This window comes from Prinia subflava, chromosome Z (genome assembly GCF_021018805.1).
Source record: "Prinia subflava isolate CZ2003 ecotype Zambia chromosome Z, Cam_Psub_1.2, whole genome shotgun sequence".
NCBI classification, from domain to species: domain Eukaryota; kingdom Metazoa; phylum Chordata; class Aves; order Passeriformes; family Cisticolidae; genus Prinia; species Prinia subflava.
The window spans coordinates 3,705,511-3,721,522 of NC_086283.1; the positions used below are offsets into that span (position 1 = coordinate 3,705,511).

A 16,012-nucleotide genomic window follows, 5' to 3' on the forward strand; every position below is an offset into this window, starting at 1 on the left:
GACATTGCAGGGGAGGTCCACCAGCTGTTTGACTGACAGGAGCAGTCTGCCTGCCCCTTGGTGGTTTAATTCCTGTCTATACTAGGATAGCTGGCACTTCACTGAGCAGCAGACAGGTCAGGACACTTGGCAGGAGAAGGTTGAGAGACAAAGGCAGCAGGCTGTGAGGAGCTGATTCACCAGTCTGAAACTTCAAAAAAAAAAAAAAAGAAAATCATGCAACTTTAAAGCAAAGTTTTTAGCAATGTTCTTGCAGTGTTAGTAGACTTGACAAAGTAAGAACGATAAAATGTCCAAACCAGGGAAAACTGCTATCAACCATGGTTTGCTTCCTGTTGATCTTAAAAGTGCCAAAGAACCTCTACCACACCAAACCGTGATGAAGATATTTAGCATCAGCATCATTGCACAGGGCTTGCCCTTCTGCCGTAGGCGGGTAAGTGTAAAAGTCTTTAAAACGTGGATTTTCATCTCTTGTCTTAGAGCTCAGTGCTTTGTCATGGTGCATTTATTCCATGAGGAAGTACTTGGGTCTGTTATTATCTGTTCACTCAGGGTGCTATAGAGGAGCTCTTTGGTAATTTATTTCATCAATTCTTGTGCTGTATTTTAATTAAAATCTGTACATGTTGTCTTAGCTATTATTCATGTAAAGGAACATGTCAGTGATTTTTTTTTATAGCTGTAAACCATGTAGGTGAAAACAAATGCTGTGCAAAGTAGGTGCACTCATAAATGTGTATTTTGCTACAGCCCTTTTCAGTCTTTTAGGTCATGAAGATAGTTTTGGGTATAATTTATTGAACTCAGTTCTGAACTGTAGTGACATGTGCAACTTGTTGGATATTAAATTAGAGAGTTTAGAAATGTTAAACTTACTAATATTTAAACATTTTTAGTAAGAATTTGTAAAATATTATTTTAAAACTTTTGTGACTCAGTAAGGAAGATAACAATTTTTGCTGTTACATAAAATAAAAATAGCATGTTACTATGTGGAGGTTGCGATATAGTTTATATATAGACGATCCTAGCCTGACAAACTATCACGGGTCTTATACTACAGCTTCAGGAACTGTATGAATTAAGTGGCTCTTAAAATACATTATATGAGCTTTCTCTTGTTGGTGAATAAATACTGTTTCAAGTATTGATGCAAGTTTTAAAATATAGCTCACCTTTTTTAAATATACTGGCTTTCTTTGAATTTCAACTTACTACTTTTTAGCAAAGTTAGTTAAATCACAGACAAAATATAAATTTGACAAGATTACCCTGGAAGGTTTGATTTTTCATACTATGTTGTTTGGAATATCTTAGAATGTTTCTTATATGTAAAAGGTACGTGGCATGCATTGAAGACTGCGACCTAATGTCAATCTACAATAATGCAAAATTTAGAACACGTATATATATATACACACACAACTATTTAATATTGGATCATGTGCATTTGAGAAAAGTTTTCTTTCTGAAATTAGACATTATACGTATGTGTTTGCTGAGCATGGAATAGGAACATTCCATAATATTGAAAGGGATAAAGTAAGTTTCTGTATTTTAATAGAGTGTTTTAGATTTTTTTTATATGGTTTAGGAACTGTTTGTTTGAAAATATGTTTTCTCACTTTTAGTTCCTTTGTCTTGAAAAAAGCATAGTATACAGTATAGAAGATAAATTTAGTAGCTATACTTCACAAGTCTTTTTGTGGCTGTATAATTATGGTGTACTGTTGGAACTCTAATGCTAATGTCTTATGTGTGTATTTTCTGGAATAAGAAAAATGACCATACATTAATTATCACAGATACAAAAATAATCCCAAAACAACTCAACCAAAATCTAAAGCAGTTTTCTCAAGATTTTGCACTGTTCCAAAATGACCAGAGTTATCTCATTTGTCCTGTCTTACACCCCGCTTGAACAGTCAGTTCAATGTTTTAGTTCTAGGAGGGTTTAGAAAGCTGTTCAGCATCTACTTTTCTTTTAGCATTAGGACTAAGGAGAAAACTTAGAAATGCTGTAAATGTATGTTTTACCAGCTAAGCTATCATCAATCTATTTATCTTGTATACTGAAACTAATAATTCTCAGTGTGATGGCTGCTGATAGTGGAAAATATGAGAGCTCCACCTTTGGTCCCATGCCTTGCAACACTCAAAGCCTGCACGTAACTCACAGTGATTACCATATTGGGTTCCTTCCATGCTAACCCACGGGGGCTGCATACAAGATCTGCGTGTTGAAAAAATGCAATAGTAAAACCCAATCTAATTCTTCATATCAACAGATGAGAGAGCCAATACTTGTGTTTTCTGGATGTATTCTTTTATTAAACATAACAGCAACCAAAAAAGTATTTTTATACAAAATAAAGAGTTTTGACACAAAGTCTTTACTTCATGCAACTTCTAGTTCTATTTTTTAAAAATTGTACTTTTTGTTTAATAAGTAGTACATTGAATTATTTAGTAATTCATTTTTAGAGATAAGTTTGATGTGCTTTAGAACATGAGCTACCATTTTCTTCCAGGTTATTGACTTGGTAATGTATCCATGCCCCCATTTTTGGGGTACATGTACAATTGGACCATTCAGACATTGACCTGACTTTAGTATTGACCTTCTCCTTGTTTGAACTCATTTCTTCCCCTCCTTAATTGTACATTAGACCTAACAAAACATCTTTAAAATGTGTTCTGTGATCCTTGAGAGTAAAAATACTTCCGTTATGGGAGCTGACAGTTCATAGCTTCTGCATCCTCTGCATTGGTTGTACCGGGCTTCTATCAAGAAGTGCACTATAAATGGTCACAGGACTTAGCAGATTGCCCTTTTGCATTTTGTCAGTTTGCTCAAGTAGCTAAAACACTTGTCTACAATACCACTAATCTGAATCCAGTTTAAAACAGTATTACTCAGCTTTCTTTGTGTAGCACTTGAGAATAACTTTAGTGTACAGCTATAAAAGTACTGTACTTACACAGTAAATGTGTAAGTATGTATTCCTACAAAGCTGTTAAGGGAAACACCAATGCACTATCACCAAACATAGACACAGCTGTGGTCCTCTTTAGCTTTTGATGCATCTTTCACAGGCACTGGAGAAGATTTTGCCGTATAAAGTGAAGAAGCAATGAATACCTTTTAGCTGGTACACACTTTGAGTATCAGATATCGTGTAGCTCTTCAGTGCGATGTAACTGCAGCTGATCACTGAACATACTTAACAGCATAGTCACGTATGTCACACATGCTCCAAACTCAAGTGCCCCATTTTGTTTGCCATGGTAAATGCTTCCAGTTGACAAAAAGTTGGTCTCTTAATTAGGTATGGGATTTTTCCTTTGTAATGCTCTTAAACCACTAACAGAAGTATTTTTCCTTCTGAAGTCTTGTAATTCTAAACTCTTTGAAAAGCTATATTTAACAAATAGATTTCTTCCCTCTTTAGTTTTCCAAGTTTTTTTTTTCCTTTGCAATTTCTCTTGAATTGTCTTGTAATATCCTCTTGAAATTTGCTGTATAACAATTTTATCACATTGAATCTGTCTTTTAAAGAAGTGCTAATAAGCTGGAGAATTTGTGAGAGTGACTTGTTCACTTGCAGCATTCCTTCATTTCAAGTGGATTAAAGTAGCACTGAATTGTTGCGAGGGTTTTGGTGTGCACCCTGTGGTATTCCAAGCTGGAAAAATCAAGGTAATTAATGCATCCATTTTCAGTGTCTGTAATCTCAGAAACACCAAAGATTCTGTTATACTCTATGATTTTGTGAGAATAGTTTTCCTGTATGTATGAATGTTTCACCCTTAAAATACATCCAACCAAGTTTTGGCAATTTGACAACTTAGTTCACCGATAGAATGCTTCTGTCTGTAAGATACATTTGTGTGTTAAGTGAACACAAGGTAAAGCATTTGAAGCACTGCTTTTGGCAGCCTGTGTTCTTCATATAAAAGAGCATCCACTGGTCTTACACATTTGTTACTACAGTAGAGCACTTGGAATGAGACTTCAGTTCCTTTTCCTCCCTCTGACTGACAGGTATGCTAGTAGTCTCTTTAAAATATTGATGGGACTTAGGCATGAACAGCTTCACTTACTTGCACTTGTTTCTTTATCCCTTAATTTCTGTGTTAAAACAATCTAAGCAGTCTTTTCACTGTTAGTCAAATCTATGTAAATGTTTGTGCCAGCAGTTCAACCAAGTAGTCCGTCCGTTCAGTTTTTCAGAGAAATGTAGTCCTGAATTTTTCTGCAACAAATCATATTTCTTTCTTGAATGTAGCGCTTGATTTCATGGACAGCAGTAACAAGTTACTTAATGGACAAAATCTGTTTACCTTTCTCTAAAATTATATGTCCTCCTATTTATACTTCTCTATACTGCAGATGACTTTGCAGAGGTTCTGAATAATGTAAAAAAGCACTAATCTATTTGCCCCTTAAACAAAAAATAAGTAATTTCCCTTGGAATTTCTCACCATTTGGTAAGAAGAGACTGACAGAAGAGCATAAAGAAAAAAATATGTGAAAATGTGCATGTGTGTATGCATATATGTGTATATGTGTACAGTTTTCTAATGTAAAACTAAAGGTAGTTTTCGGAGTCTGTCATGATACAAATCAGAGCACTCCCAGATGCTTGCGTCTTCTACAAGAGAATTTTTGTTTCTGGGATTTGTGGCAGGGAGCTTGCATTAGGACCTCTGGTGTTGAAATATCTCTTTGAATGGCTGTCAGAAATAGCTTTGTTTCAAAGCTAGTTTAGCCTTTACTTTAATTTCTCTTGATTTTAGAAAGTTTGTCAGAGAAGTACAGATCATGGAGTGATCTGTTGATACTTAACAGGAAAGGAAGTTTTGTCTTGACTTTGGTTTGTTTTTCATAAAGGTATGTGTCCATTGCTCTGCATTTCCAAATACTCACAATGAAGAATGAAGCCTATCTTCTAGATATTTTACTTTTCATTGTTGAATTCATAATTTATAGTGGTCGTTTTTTTGTTTTTGTTGTTGTTTTGTGGGTTTTGGGGTTTTTTTTCCCTTCCTTTTTTTTCCTTGTTTTTTATTATTTCTAGTTTTTCAGTTTTGGAAAATCTTTGGAATGGAACAAAAGTACTTCAAAAGTTCAGTAGAAGGAAGTTAACTGAAAAGGAAGATGGTTTTGAGTGGAAAGAAAGGAATACTGAGTAATTACAGAAATGAAGAAGGCTAGGTCTTCTGTAACATTCTGCCTAGAGGCTCAAGCCATTAGAAGATAAATGGTCTTGGGTAATAAACTTTGCCTTTTTTTGCTTTGCTTTTTTACATATATGCAGTGTCTCCACTCTGAATCTGCTTTTCTTGTGCCTTTCATCTACTCTTACAAGGGAAATCAATGTTTTTCCTGTGTGAACTGGTAGCCTTGCAGAAAAAGCAATCTTACTTACTTTATCAATATGGAACAGCAGAAGTCTAAAAATTCTTCTACATCCCTTTTTTGCTTCTTTCTGCAAGTATCTCATTTTGTTTGCAAACAAACTTAGTCTGTACTGTACTTGAGAGGGAATAATGCAAGTTTCACAGAAGTGGAAAGAATTGTAGTGATCCTCAGTTTTCTGGTCAGCTCAGGGTACGGTGGTTCAACCTGGCTCAGCTGAAGTGTCCTGTGGTCTCCCAGGTAGTGCTCACAAGAATTCTGCCAAGCTTTACTGAAATCTGTCTTTTAAACTGTGCATACAGCAAATGTAGCCAGTGTTTATGGCTTTGTAGAACAAGATACTGGCAGAAATAGGCTTCACTCTAGCATTGCCCATCTCTGGGGTGTGAGAGAAGCTCTGGGCTTAAGATAGCCATTTGTAGGAGGAAGCACTCAGTTTGCTGTTCACACAGCTATGCCCTGTATACCCTGGAAAAAATAAAATTGGTAGCTAACCTGTGCATATGTAGTGCAGCCTGGTGTAATGGGTCAAAAATAGTTGGACAATTTGCTTGAGTTTTTGTTGTTGTTTGGTTGGGGGTGGAGGTGTTTATTTTCAAACCTGCACTGCAACATGTCATAGCACTCCCAAAGACTGCTTTTTCAGAATATTCAGGGATCCTCTGTCTCCATACTGGCTCTTTGGGAAACACTGTTATTTAAATGGTTCTACCTATTTCTGACCAAGATAAAAGCAGCAATCGCAAACTCATTTATATTTAATGCTAGCTAAAATGTTTTTCTTTGTAGTTTTGATGCATTTAAAACTTCAATTTCCTCTTGCAATGAGCAGTGCTGTTACAGACTGCAGGAGTGCAGATGTTAAAAGCATGTTATGATGATTCTGCAGTCAGTCCTTTCTCTTCAGGAGGTGTCAGAAGAAAGGTTTCCTGGGCGATTTTACTCCCTTGTGCCAATTGTTTAGACATCTTTAGAAGCCTTTATTGTCATACTCTTTGAGCTATTCAAACACACTGGATTGACTTTGTAAAAGGTCTTTACCTGCTTAAAGTCCATCTGTTTTGTTGTCCCAAACTGTGGAGGTTATAGCATCCAGCAGAAGAGGGAATGGGAGACAACAATGATGCCATAAACTGACCCAGCTGCCTCTTTGCTGATTGATCGTGCCAGAGGGAAACTCATGAAATGTGTAATTAAATGCTTAATGTATTGCTTTGAAACCTAATTGCTTTAACTATGAATCTCCCTTTTCTCTTTTTGCAGTCCCTTCTATCACTAGGTAAACACTTTTTGTCCTTCTGCAGCAAATGAAGGCACTTTAATTTCCTGAACAGATCTTTTTCAGGTATGATGGAAGAATCCTTTGTGATGAAAATACTGGTGTGCTGTGTCATGACTACCCTTAGTACAGAAACACAAAGAGGGCAAATCAATTTTAACTGGCAGGTTTTGTTCCCCAGATTTTGAGTGGAAGTCAAATTGAACTAGAATTACCCTTATGACAAGTCATAAGCAGTGTTGTAAGCCTTAGCATCTTGCTCTTGGATCTCTGCCACTTACCACAACCGACTGGCTGTTGTTTCTTGTGATGAGCCTTTTCCGTCACTGAATGATGATTTTGCCAGTTTGAATAGCTCCACTCCTCAGAGCAACAACCCCGTCTCATTCCTAGACTCACTGCTTGGCCTGTGTTTTTCTTTCAAACTCTGTCTGTGGTTCTGGTCCACTCTATCTCATTCTCACTTCACCTAGTTTTGGAATGGTAATTCTACTTTCTCCCTACAGCTTCTCATTGATATTCATCTTCTATTAAAAGTGGACCTCTTTTCTGGAAAATTTATTTGCCATGTTTGAAAATACAGTTTTGCATAGGAACAACACCAATGTCTTTCTAAATTGTGCCCAGGTATTTTATAATGTTTTTCATTTTTTTGAAAAGGCAAGGAAAAAAGCAGTGGAATTGACACAACTTTTCCTTTTGTTTATTTATGTTTAGTCAAGGAAGCCTGTACTTTTTAATTTGTTCTGTTCCTTAAATGGTTTGAGTAACTAGTTTGATTGCAAAGTTTCTTGGTAAGAGGTTTGAGATGGTTGCATATCATTTGTGTGGTCATGCGTAGTTCGATCACATTTCACAAAAACATTTTAGTTACTTGCTCCGCACATGGACATGATTTTAATACTGAAAGATACAGTCTGTGAAGTAGGGTAATGATTTTTCTGTAAAAATCAGATGATAGTGATGAACTGTAGTGCATTTTTGATATACTGCAAATATTTATGCTTGTGAAAGAGAAGTGCATGTTATATATGTCATATGAAAACACTGATGTTGTACAAGAAGGCATTACTTTAAACCTGTTTTTAATAATTCTGCTGCTACTGTAACACTTGGAAGTAATAGGCAAGTAAGATTTGTGTGTGGTGTTCTTCATTTGTTTTGTAGATCATATTCTAATATATTGAAGGACAACCAAAATTCTGCTGACCCTAAACTAATTGATAAAATGAGAAGGAGAGTAAGTTAAAATACATAAATGATGCTAGGAGTCTAAATACATTTATGTATGTTCTTCCCTTATGCATTATCTATGTTCAGCAGTTTTTTCTTAAACTGGCTTAGTTTTTATGTTGTATCAAAGGCACTCATAATACTTGGTAAATGCTAATGTATTCAACTTCTTTATTAGCTAGGGAAGCCTTTTTTTTTAGGAAATAGTAAAATAATGTAGCAAAGATAGTAAAATTTTGTTTTTTATTTGGTGAAACATGATTCTTTCCGTCCTGTTTCAGATGGCTCATTATTTCTCATAGTTCATTAAGTCTATATGTGGTGCATGGCTTTGCATATGCAAGGTAGTAAATAGAATTTTATTTGTAAATTGTGAAAAAGAGGCAACTTATCTGTAAAAGATGCAGGTAGGTAAAAAACTTACTTTAGGAATCTGTAATATGTAAACACAAAGAAATTTGAGATCAGATGTTTTAATATACATAATTTCCTGTGGAATTTCTAAAATGGCATTTTAAAGTTTATAATGTAGCTATTGTACAATGATGGTAAGCAGTTGCAGCATACTGATCCTAGATGCTATCATATGGGATCTTTCCTCATAGTTTAGATGCCCCCATTTATGTATAGAGACATGGGTTTAAAAAGCACAGTTTTATTTGCAAACATTATTATTCATATTATAATAATATCATGTATATATTATAATAAGTCTGATATGCTTTATGCAAAATTGTCTCTGCACAGAGAGTTTACTGCTTGTAGAGATGAAAGACAAGATAAAATGAGAAAAGAAATGTGATGTGTTGCTAGCTGCTCTAGCAGAGAACTGTTCTTTGGTTCACAGGCTGGGAACCTGTAGGTGATACCTTACTAGTCTCTTTCTAAGGATACTCTCCCAACAGCATTTTACTTTTTGAAAATTGAAAAAGAACAGCATAGAATGTGACATACAGATATATTTGGTGTATTTTTGGTGCCATATTTTTCCCTGTTTATCCTGTGTTTAGGTACTCACTACTGTAATTGAACAGTTAAGGTTTTGTTGCTCTAAGACAATCTGCGTGGTGCACTGTTCTGTAAGTGCAAAAGGCAGTCTCTTCCAAAGCATGCTGCTATTAATAAACCCTAACACAAGATTACTTCTCATGATAACAGCAGCAGCTGGCAAGAATGTTTGCAATTTTAACATATTTACAGCATTGCTGCATTCCATCTTGCATTTCTCCTATGGTACATTGTTAGTGAAATTTCAGACTGAATTCTTAGCATGGATTTCTTCATGGCCCTACAGTCTTCCATTCTTTTGCTTTCCCTCCTCCAAATCCTGTCTACATACCAACTGTGAAACAGGTCTTTTACTGTCTAGTGCCTATTCTGTCCACATAGTTTTTATAGATCATCTCTCTCTTCTTTCCTGTCTCTTTACACCCACAGTCTTCCTGTCCTTTGCCTCTCTGCTTATCCTGCAAACAGCTCTGAGAAGTCCTTTCTGCGCATGTACCACCTTTAAGAAAACAAAGAATTATCTGTAACTCATTGTATTTCCTAAGAGAGCCAGAAAGCCATCATGCCAAAAAAAAAAATAAATTACAACTTCCAAAATATCTATCACTTGATTTTCAAAATACATGTGTTTAGCTTTAAGTATAACAAATTCATATTAAAATACTACATGTCAATCCATTTCCACTGCCTACCCTTGCTTTATTATCTCCAGGCAGATGATAAACTCTCATAGTTGGTATTAATTCTCTTCTCTTGAGCAGCATTCAGAATAGATGCTTGTGCACCTTTCTCCTTCAGGAGGAATGTTGTTGTTTTTAACAATAATAAGCTTCTGTACATTTAATTTATTAGACATGCATGCTTGCCACTTATTTGCAATTTCTGTTCACAGTGATGCAAGAAATAGGTAACAGACAAAAAAACTAATAATACAAATTACAGAAATGAGACTGCATCATCCCTTTAACACCTATGGCAGGACCTGTGGCATCTGTGCTTTTTCTGACTGAGATTCATCTAATGGTATAAAATTGCTTCTCACAGAAATGGTTAGTTTTCTCATCATGTTTGAAATGTCATTATGTGTTGAGGTCACTTTGCACTGTGAAAATTTGACACTAATTGCAATTAATATCCAGATTTATTAAGGGCACATACATAGCAGTGCTTCTTCACTTTAGAAAGAAAATGGGTTGCAATAGCAGCAGCTAATTTGGTCGGTGCCTAATTAGTATGAATATTACATGGATTAAAATTGCAAAAGTAGATTCATTTTGGGGATTTATTTCTTGATTTTTTTTAAATACACACTATGCACCTCCTGTATGAGGTGAATGCTTGTAATAATTTTGTTGGGATTATTCCATTCAGTTGTTAGATTAATTTGCTGTATGTCAGTTTCCTGTAGCTTCTTGTCCACTTCCCTTTTCTTACTGCATAAAGAGCTGGTCATCATGGGAGAAAACTTAAGTGAATTGTAGCCATTCCCTTCCAGAAGAGGAAGAAGAGGAGGTAACTTGAGCTGCTTGGCTCTGAGCTGTGTGAGTGGTCGTGGGTGTCCATGATATCTGTTGGCACAGCTCAAGTCGCTTTCCAAAAGGCCCGTGTCTTGTGCCGCCTTACTGAGAGGAGTTTCTTTGGAGCATCTGGTTAACATGGATCACTTTCTGGCACCACCTCCGTTAACTACATCTGCTCAACCTGTCTTCCTTGGTTTGTCTTGTGCATTCCCGTGAAGGGTTGTATCCAGATGCAGCTGTCTTGCAGGCGCAGCACTAAGCCCTGCGCCAGTCTTGAGATTTCTGGGAAGGCATCCAAACTTCTGAGTGGGTGAAGAGGAAATAGTTTCCTGTTCTGAAGTACTGGCCCATTTTAATTTCAGCGCACAAGTGAATGTTTTAAATGTCCATAAATAGTTCATTTTTGTCCGTTTATGGCCATGTTTAGCAGGTCCAGCCTTACCTTTCTTGATTTAGGAAGAGCTCATATCAGAAGTGACCTGTTCTTTCTGGTGTGTGGAAAAAGTAAATGCTTCTAGACATTCAAGACATCCTCAGGGAATTCATTAATTCCTGAAAACATGGCAATGAGGAGAGGTGGCTGTGCAAACCTTCATGGCCCCTGCCCCAGTTTTTCTCTTTTTCCCTTCCTGATACAGAGGGAAACCTGCAGTCAAAATTCTCACTAGTCACTGAAATGCAAAAATATTAAAACCTGTAATTTGCACCTCTAGAGTGTCTTATTGACTTGTGGGACCTAATTTATAGGAACAAGTAGCATTGGCAGCCCCTTGCAGTGAACATGCAGACCATATGAGTTCATAATCACTGAAAATTTTCAGCTTATTCTTTGGGCTTCAGCAGACAATTTATGCCCCCCTGCCCCCGAGGTTATACACAGTTACCCAGTCATAATAGGTGCTGCAAGTCTAATAAAACTAATCTTTCAAGAGACATCTGTATTTCTTTGCTCTCAGCATATTCTGTCTGTGTATGTATGTTGATAGAAAAATTGAAACATGTTATTTAGTAATTGGCCCTAAGGCCTTGTATTTTCTTGGTGATTTTAAGATTTGTAATTCAAATTTGCACTACTTAAGCATGAACAATGTTAGTGAGCAAAATCCTTTAAATTGAACTGTCGTCTCTTTGAAGTAGCTAATCTTTGTCATATAAACACAAAAATGTCTTTTTTTAACCTAGTGTAATAACTGTGTGCATAATGTACATTATTTGTATATTAATGTATTTGGAAGAAGGTAAATAGAATCCTTTTTACAAGGGTACTTATATTGACACAAATTAAACCTCAGTGGGGTGAAACATATGACATTTACTGAACAATAAAGAAGTACATTATTTATCAGTTTTGAATGTAGTTTAAACTATTTACCACTTCAATTTTAATTTCAGATTGCCTGTATCTTCGAGTTTTTCTTCTTTTTTGTGTATTTTTCAGAACCATCTTGTGTGTTTTCATGCGAACAGTTCCTTGCTGTGAGGAACTTCTTTATTTTTGTCCATCTTTTGATCTCTCTTTACTAGGAGTTCTAAATTGTATACAGGGTTTTGAGAAATACTTCATGTTTTGATGGTATATGAATGTATGGGGAATGAATTTGGAGTCCTGAGATTAAACTGTTGAGAACTTAAAGAACTGCCTTTTTTTTTTCTTTCTTTTCTTTTTAAGCTTACTAGGAGAGCATTCCAGTAGAGAGAACAGAAAACATGTGTTGTCTTTGAAGGTTCAGTGTGCCAGATATTGGATATGGCATTCTAAAGCATGTAATGACATGGATCACAAAGATGTTGCCCTATTAAAAACCTAATATATGCAGCCATCTTTAGCATATTTCTTAAAGAATGTCAGTTGCTACTAAGAAATATGCTAAAAACCTTTCTGAACTTGTGAATTCCTTTCACAGTGCTTGTGAACTTCAAGGTCTATTTTTAAAATACAAAATACAATATATAATTTTCATTCTGTAGCACACAATATTATAGCTGGTAGGCAGTTGTTTCCTTTCTTCTTCCATTCACAACTGGGGAGTCATAGCATCTTGTTATCTAATACTACTTAATAATAGTCCTCAGAATGCATACACAGATGATCTTCTCTCAGGGAGACTTTCAAGATTTCCTTTTAACTACTTGCCAATAAGTAGCACCAGTGCTGCTTTGTAAGACTGTCCTAGATTAACTGTATCTGTCACAGACATGCCAAAAACCATATCAAACACAAAGGTTTTATCTGGCCTTTTAGGTGTGCCTTCATTAATGGTTTTCACAAATAGCCAAATTGGTAAATTTGCTACTATTATCCAGCAGAAAAAAATCTTAAGTGGTTTTTTTATTATTATTATTTTTTTCTTTCCATCTGTATTATCCTATATTCTGACTTAAAAGTAATTAGGGGGTTTTCTTTGTATAAACAAGAGCTCATGTTTAATATTAAATATTAAATGGGAAAAACCTTGCATGTTGTCTTATAATGCATTATAAATAAGGAAGCTTGATTTTCCTTCTTCAGTCCTTTGCCCCTCACATCTTGAAAATAATGAAATAAAAAATTCTCCCGGCTTACCTTCTGTGTGCATTTTCTGTTCTGTACATACAAAAGGGGAGACAAGAACCAAGATATAGTTGTAAGCAGTAGCTTCATAAACAAATCTGGAAACTGAGGTTATCTTGCCCTATGTCTATCTTTTCCCTGTTTCTTCCATCTTATATGGCTGCTGTCATAGTCTCTAGACTTGGAAACAGCTGGTGCTAAGAAACCCTTTCCTTGTTTGACTTGGAAAACAGGAGTGGATTTTTTCTGTTAAACTGAAATGGAAAAAATACTTGTGTTGAATGCTGGCCATGTGTCTGATTGCAGCAAATTAGAAGTTGGAGGTCTCTGAGGTAACAACACACTGTTTCAAGAACTGGACAAGTGTGGTGTTCAGACTTATCCCAGTCCAGAATGCATCTAGCCTCAAGACAAAAGCAGATGAGAGATCACCACTACATTTAAAGTGTAAAAGTGTGTTTTCTTTCTTCACTTAAGAATTAGAATATTTGTGCTTCAATTTACTGCCATGTTTATTTTCATAAAAATACAAAAATCTCTAAATCTGACTCTCACCTGAAAGTAAAATTGAAAGTGGTCAGGAGCATTTGATAGATTGCTCTAAATAATTGGAGAGAGATGTCTTCTACAAATGCGACCTGAGCTGCACTTCTGTGGTCTTAGTGCAGTGATTTAGTTTCTTTACAGTGGTTGCTTGAAGGAAATGGCATTTTCTGCTTCTCTGGTGATGCTTCAAATTTCAGAGGCTGTTGAGCAATATCATAGTTATCACAGGATGGAGGAAGCCATGCAGTGCCACTTCATTCCCAGGCTTGTGTTGTAGATGCAACATTGCTTAGTTGGCTGCAAATGATATGAGATATACAGAAAGTGAGACTGACAAAAGGTGGAACAGAAAAAGGGGTTGCTATAGTACCAAGCAGCCAGAGCTGTACTGCTAAAAATGTGACTGTTTCTGTATATGTGTGTCAGCAAAATAGAATATCTCTGTAGTGGTAGAAGATATTGAAGTATTTTTTTAGTACTCCCAGGATGATAGTCCCAGTTGACAAGAACTTTACATCAGTTTTAAAAGTGGCACTGTGCATTATACAGTGAAGTCTCTCAAACAGGAATATATTCTTGAGAAAGAATATATCATGACTTGAGAATACACTCATTTCTTATAAAGGAAATCTGACACCAAATGTTGGACAGGCAAACTTTGCCACAGTGCCATTTTTGTCTCTTGTTTTATGCCTTGCTTGCAGAGTCAAAGTTGGATTATTTGCCCTTATAGAGGTCTGACTTCCAGAAGCCATTAGTAGGATAGAAATACAACCCCTGTTCTTAATCAAAAACCTTTCAATTAACCCAATACTGAAATTCTTTATCACAGCCTCTTTCATAAAGGAGAAACCCCTGAGGAGGTCGTGGTGGTCCCCTTGAGATCCAGCTTTGCTTCATAGCTCAGAATGTGTTTTAAGGGAAAGATATTGTGGTGAGAGACACTTGTGTAAAGAAATTGTAGCCAGAGGAGAAAATAAAATACGAAAAATTCATAATCACCCAGGTACTGTCAGTAAGTGTAATAATTGCTTTTCAAGATTTATTATGAAACAACTTCAAATTTGTCTTTTAAGTCTCCTTGTTTCTACTTCCATGTAGTCAGAAGAGAAAGCTTGAATTTTGTTTCCCCATTTTTACTGGAGAATTCTTTGGATATTATCTTTATGGTTGTAGGAAAATGATTTTTTGCTATACCTAGCATGCCATTATTTATCTTTTTTTATTATTAGAAACTACTTCTTGTAGCAGTTGGTTAGCAAGGGGGTGTCCTACCCTGACCTTGGTTAAGAAGCTGTGTAAGAAGTCCTTGTAAAGCAGCATGGTGTATGTGTACACTCCTAAAAACACAGCAATAATAACGCAGGAAAATCTGATGAGAGATGCTCTAAGTTCAAAAAAAACAGGAAATCATCTTGAACCGTCCTTTTCACCATTTTTTGAAGCATGCAAATTGCACCAGGGTTTGAAATTTCTTTGCATAAATTAACAAAACACATAATTCGGAGGAATGCTTTGCACCCTTTTTCATAACTGTTGATAGGCAAATTTAATTTTTCTCTTCCTCCTTTAGAAGGTTGTGCTTGTATGCAGGTGACCTGAATAGCCTGGTTGACATGGGTTTAGTCCATGAGAAAATTAAATTATGAACATACTCTTTTAAGCTAAGTGGGGTTTTTTTGCCTCACCAGGGAAACATTTGTGATGTTCTTTTGAACGATAGCTTATCTAAAATGTCCCATGGATTTAATAAAGGGTACCTGGAATTATGAAGTCTGAAAGTAATTTATTTAGAGTTACCATACCAATGAAATGGACAGAATACATTTAGGATATTTTATAAGCAAAAGAGTTTTGTAAGGCACTTTTTCTACTTAAGACTGTGCTGATCTAATGTACCATATGAACATTTGTATCACACAATGTAATTTGAGCAAAAATTTTTTTTAATTGCCAATTTTACCACTCTGCTTCTGTAAAAAAATGTATTTGGCCTCTGAAATGTAATGGTTTTTGTGGTCTCACTGAATACCCTTTTTTTAATAGTGAAAAGCATGATCACAATGGTGTTGAGTATAGTCCTTGTCATCCTGTATTTCATTTGTGCTAATTTGTCATACTGTAGGAAGAATGGTAAGTTCTTGTCTTGGCTTGAGAGAGGTTTCAGAATGCGTGTGCTAATGATACAGTGAGAAGTTTGCCTCATGGAGATATGGAACACCGTTTTTTATTCCATTAGAAGTTCCTGACTGACAGTTTAGTTAATGCTACCAAAAATAAAAACCCATACATCTATCAGAACAACACATTTAGTATTAAACGACAAGCAAAATAGCAGTTGAATTTTAAATTAGAAGAAACAGGATGCTTGGGGAAAAACTGTATTATTTAAAAGTTGAGGGAATTTATAAGACATATGAAGTAGCTTAGATACTCATAAATAATTTCTC

General features: G+C 35.7%; 1 protein-coding gene and 1 long non-coding RNA gene across 2 annotated transcripts in view; one reads left to right on the forward strand and one right to left on the reverse strand.

Moving 5' to 3' along the window:
- Positions 1 to 16,012, forward strand: part of LOC134564110 (F-box/WD repeat-containing protein 7) — a 177,495-nt gene that overhangs the window by 96,804 nt on the left and 64,679 nt on the right. The gene's annotated exons all lie outside the window — the stretch shown is intronic.
- Positions 9,014 to 16,012, reverse strand: part of LOC134564111 (uncharacterized) — a 38,621-nt gene continuing 31,622 nt past the window's right edge. The window contains exon 3 of the long non-coding RNA XR_010083472.1: positions 9,014 to 13,859. This is a non-coding gene — a long non-coding RNA (uncharacterized LOC134564111). The remainder of the gene's footprint in view (positions 13,860 to 16,012) is intronic.